This window comes from Bubalus kerabau, chromosome 3 (genome assembly GCF_029407905.1).
Source record: "Bubalus kerabau isolate K-KA32 ecotype Philippines breed swamp buffalo chromosome 3, PCC_UOA_SB_1v2, whole genome shotgun sequence".
NCBI lineage: Eukaryota > Metazoa > Chordata > Mammalia > Artiodactyla > Bovidae > Bubalus > Bubalus kerabau.
In genome coordinates this window covers 86,003,482-86,008,705 of record NC_073626.1, presented here as the reverse complement: position 1 = coordinate 86,008,705, position 5,224 = coordinate 86,003,482, and the positions used below count along the sequence as shown (strand labels likewise).

Genomic DNA, 5,224 nt, shown 5'->3' with positions numbered 1-5,224 from the left:
TAAAAATGTCTGTACCAAAATCTAGGGTTAAGGAGATTCATCAGATCTAAAAAGAAAAATGAATGGAACTTATCAACAGCATTCAGAAGGACCATTGACATTTCACAGCCAAGTTCAAGAACATGAAAAGTCAAATTCTAAAGAAGTTCAGAGTTCTGTCTCATAAGATGGAATATCATTAGCAATAACGACTTTGCCCACTTAAGTTTTTTTGTCTACAGCAAAATGACGCATCTCAAAGTATAAGGATGGGTGGGAAAAGATATATTCAAACATTTGTAGGATCTTGCTTGAGAATCAGCTTATCACTCCAGGGTGTTAGGTTGCCACCTAGAGATACTGCCAGGTCATGGCTGAGGCCCTTATCATCCCTACCATGCTTGGAGGGAGGACCATTATTGCTCCTGCAGCCGCAGGAGTCATGGAAAGGAGCTGCTGTTTGGCCAGCTTAGAAATACCTCCAGCAGCAGGCGAGGTCCAGAGTAGGGTGTGACTGGTGATGAATGATTCCCTGCTGTGGTGTGTGCTGAGCAGGAGGTGAGGCGTACAATTTCAGGACTGCAGGGTTGTCCTGGGTTGGGGGGTGGTTACTTTCAGAGTTTAGATTACAAGAAGTACAGCCTCTGCTTGCATGGGAAAGTGAAAGTGAGAGCCACTCAGCTGTGTCAACTTTTTTGCGACCCTATGGACTGAAGGCTCCTCCATCCATGGACTTCCTGAGGAGAGAATACTGGAGTGGGTAGCCGTTCCCTTCCCCAGAGGATCTTCCCGACTCAGGGATTGAAGGGAAGCCAAGGTAAGAACAATGTTCAGAGTGCCTTCTCTGATCCCCTCAAATGAATGTAGTTCACCTTGCCTATACATCTCTAGACACTTTGTATGTAGTTAGTGTTCTCTCTCTATATATAGATATAGACACAGGGTTTCCCTGGTGGCTCAGATTGTAAAGAATCTGCCTGCAATGCAGAAGAACCAGGTTTGATCCCTGAATCAGGAAGATCCCCCCCGAGAAGGGAATGGCTACCCACTCAGTATTCTTGCCTGGAGAATTCCATGGACAGGGCAGCCTGGTGGGCTACAGTCCATGGGGTAGAAAAGTTGGACATGACTGAATGGCTAACACTTTAAAAGATGATATAGATATAGACAGATATATAGAATAAACATTTAAAAGTCAAAAAACTACAATCATTTGCAGTTCTCTGTGAAGGTGATTCAAACAGAGGAGGAGAATCAGATTTCCAGAGATATTTTGATATCAGATAAAGCTGGAGGTTGCTTGGGGAATACAGGTAGAATAAAAATGACAAGAGAAAATATTGATAAAGCAACTTCTAGGGGCTGGTAGGTGGCATATTTTGGATGAAAATATCCACAACTGTACATAATCTTGTAACGTATTTTAAAATTGGTAATAATGTTTTCCATTTTTAGTTCCCAAACAGAAACAACTAGCATCATCTGCTCCTGTTAGTAAGAATTCATGGTTCATTTTTACTAAATAAAAACTTTCTGCTCTATGTTTGAGTCCGAGCCTTTCTTAAATTCCACATACCACACAGACACAAAGTGTCTATGGATCTTAAGGATGCCAAAGCCATTGGCCTTCTTTCCATTTACAATTTAGAATTAAATAATGCACTTTAACAACAACACTGAAATAAATGCCACCAGGAAAGGGAATTTGCCATTTGAAGTGCAATAGAAGCTCTGAAGCTAATGGGACCTTGCTGTATATCTCCTGAGCTATAGGAGAGGCAGACATCCCTGTGGAAAGTGGCAATTACCTTCAATCTCCCTGATCTGAAGTAATCCTTGCTACACGCGTCTCTCATTGTGAGTGATGAGGCCCACTGTTTGCTGAGTCTAAAACCAAATGATCTTTCACAAGCAAAATTTAAACTTGAAATAGGATTCTCTGGCTCCTGATCCTGAATCTATTTTTTTTTTTTTTTCTCCATGCACTTTATCCATCCCCAAATCAGGCTCAGGCTGGCTACAGATGGTGCTGGTGTGTAATGAGAAGGGCTCTGAAGCTGCTGCAGCTCCCAAGGGAGGGTTCAGTAATGGAACTAACTATGTATTGTCCACCTTATAGACTAGATTTGATTTTGGACTATTGGCCCAACTGTGTGTGTTTATTTCTCGGCACTGAATGGTTTCCATTAGCTCCAGGCTGATTGAACATAGACTATGGAGTGAGAAGGAACAGAACATTTTTCCCCTCTGAATGCTGATGTAATCCCTTTTCTTTTCTGACAACTGAGTAATGTTTGCCATTGGAAACTGTGTTAGAAATGAGCTGATATTTGCAGTCATTAGTGAAAAAGAATTGTTTTGATCCCAGGGAACAAAGTGAGCATTCTTTTTTGGATGACATTGTTTCAGAAGTTTGTGCCTAAAACTTGTGCATTCAAGACACTGAAAGAGAAACTGCTAACATTTTAAAGCTGAAAATTACCTTGTTTCAGTAAATCGAAAAATTAATATTTAAGACCTCATAAATTTTGCTCACAGAGCATAGCCAAATATTATTATCATAACGAAAACAAAAACCTTTAACTCAGCAAATTAGTCACCAAAGACCACATGTAAATTGACATTTTAGTTTCTTAACTAATGGAATCATTTGTCATTTTAGTGAAGCAGTTCATTATAAAAATAAATTAAGAATAAGTAAATTATAGTCATAGCAATCATGATGAAATTATTAGTAATTACATTTACCGGCATGAAAGTTTTTTGCATGCTTCTCATCAGCAGATGCTATTCAAAATAACTTTGGAAATAAGCATCGATGTTATATCAAGGTTTATTTTTAATTAAAAAAAGCATAGTGGAAATAAGAAAGTTGCTAATTAACATCACAGAAAATATTGTCTTTCTCCTTCAAATGCACACAAACTCAACTATGCAATTCTAATATAAAATGAAGAAAATGAGAAATCTCTCTACTACCTTAACTAGTAAAAAGAAAATTAGAAAGCAGAGATCAGCTCATGCAGCTTCTAAATAAATGAAAAGGAAATTACATTTCTCTGGGTAAATATTTACTTCCTAAAGCATGCCAATGGAAGCTACTATTTTAGAAATGGGACATGGTAGTAACTAACTTGTACTTAGTTGATTTAATTGGAAATGTGCTGTTTTTCCTTTTAAGTCTTGTGTTTTAATTGTAGAATAAAGAATTTCCGATCTGATGTTCTAATTGCACTTGGGATGTGTTATCCTGTTCACACATATATTGATCTGTCAGATGGCCTCATATGTATCTAGGTGGACCATATTAGAAAGAACATTTAGCCTGTTTTTACCTATGATACCCATGAATAGAATATTTTTATTTCTAATTTTTGGAGACAATTTTTATATTTAAACTTCCAAATATGCAGATAACATCATGCTTCTAATTTGAAACTTCAATTAGTAAAATTTCAGGTGCAAAAATGTAACATAAAATGTATTTTTAAAATTTTATAAAATTCAATTTAAATGCTAGCATACAGAAAAAAATGACATTGGCTAAAAATTACTTTTCTTTCTACTCTATATAAGATTTGCAAAGAAACATTTCCCCAAATGACTTTTATGGCTATTTTTATTTCTAGCTCATGTTTGGTGCTGATAAATTGGTATAGTGAGACAACTTTGTTTCAAATTTGCTTATGCATCTAACTATGTAAGGTGTGTGTGCGTGTATGAAGTAACAAAATGGCAACTGTTCTTAGTTTTCATACACAAACATTTATGCTTTCAAAATAGATTAAGTTGTTATAACCAATGCTGATCTTGTTATGATATATTTTTCTTAAAAAAATAATGTTGGACCTATCAAACTGATCATCTGGGATACTATCTGGAATTGAAATGATCTTGTGTAAGAGTTATAGTCAAGTGAATTTGGAAAAAAGTAGTGCTATTACCAGATGGTGGAAATTGCTCATTCAAGTCTAATGGATTCGATACCTAAAATGAGGCTGGAGAATGAAGAAGCTGAAGGAAAAGGGAAAAGAGAGGGGAGGAGGAGTGAAGAAGAGGGCAGAGGGTGTGAGATCGGGGAAGGGGCAGAGGGTGGGAATTTAAAAATTTCATAATGGGTTTCGGATAGGCTGCTTAAGAGCAAACATGCTTCTTGGATATTTCTATCACTTACAGTTACAGCTGCTTCTTCATTTACGTTTGTAAGGCTCACGAGAAGACTGCCTCATTCTGAAGGAATTTTAATCCCTTCTTAAAGTTTGAAGAGTTGGGTAATAGCTTTGGGGTAATATTCAGCTTCTTGAAATTCATACAGTTTTCTTATTAGTTGGAAGAAAAATCTCTCTTATACACTCATTCCTATATAGGAACAGGGAAGTAGGTAGTGAGGAAGCAACTTATTTAATATATTTAGCTTGTAAATAACTTCATATATTTCCAAGCTTTCTTTTTAAGTCAGTCATCTAAGGGGAACAATTTCAAGAAATGTAAACGTCATAGACTATTTGCTCTCTTTAGAAATCTTAATATTTCTAGGTCGAAAAGAATATTGAAATGTCAAGTGATAACACTTTGCCATAACTGCGTAATGCAAAAAATGAAAAGACTTGGGTGCTTGGTGACTCTTTCTAATAAACTTTAGAAACAAGGTGGATTTAAATACATTTTGAACACAACATTTTAGAACTCAGCCCTTGGACAAGTTGATTTACTCTTTTTATGAGTTGAATGAAAAATTTGTATTTAAAAGCATCTTTGATTACAACTTGATTCTGCCAGTGAGAATTGTGTGTGTGTGTGGGCACGCACTCATGGGCGTGCATGTGCACATGTGCTCAGGAGACCACTTTGGGGACCTCATGCAGTAAGTTACAATGATGGAGCATGACAGTCAGAATAGCACACACTATTAGCTGGACCTCAACTCTATTACAGTGCTATGTTTGGTGACATAGAATCAAGAGACTCAAGGATACAAGGTCAAAGGTAGCAAAACATTACATTAATCTGTTCTCTTCACGAGATATCAGTATATCTCCATGTAAAATACAGTGTTTGCTGTTTAATTATGAGAAACAAATGCCAAAGTATATTATACAACTAGAGAAATAAGAAAACAGTTGTCTTTTAACTAAAGATTTGTAGATCATTTCCCCCTAGCTCGTACTGTTTCTCTTATTTTATGATCTCTGCAGTTATTACTGGGATTGCTCAGGATACTGCTATAAATTGACTTGAAGGCATC

General features: G+C 36.6%; 1 long non-coding RNA gene across 1 annotated transcript; it reads left to right on the top strand.

The window, feature by feature from the left end:
- Nucleotides 1–441: 441 nt before the first annotated feature.
- LOC129647708 (uncharacterized) lies at nucleotides 442–2,354 on the top strand. The gene is made up of 3 exons (XR_008712452.1): nucleotides 442–537; nucleotides 696–796; nucleotides 1,986–2,354. It is a non-coding gene; the product is annotated as an uncharacterized LOC129647708 (long non-coding RNA).
- The last annotated feature ends 2,870 nt before the right edge of the window (nucleotides 2,355–5,224 follow it).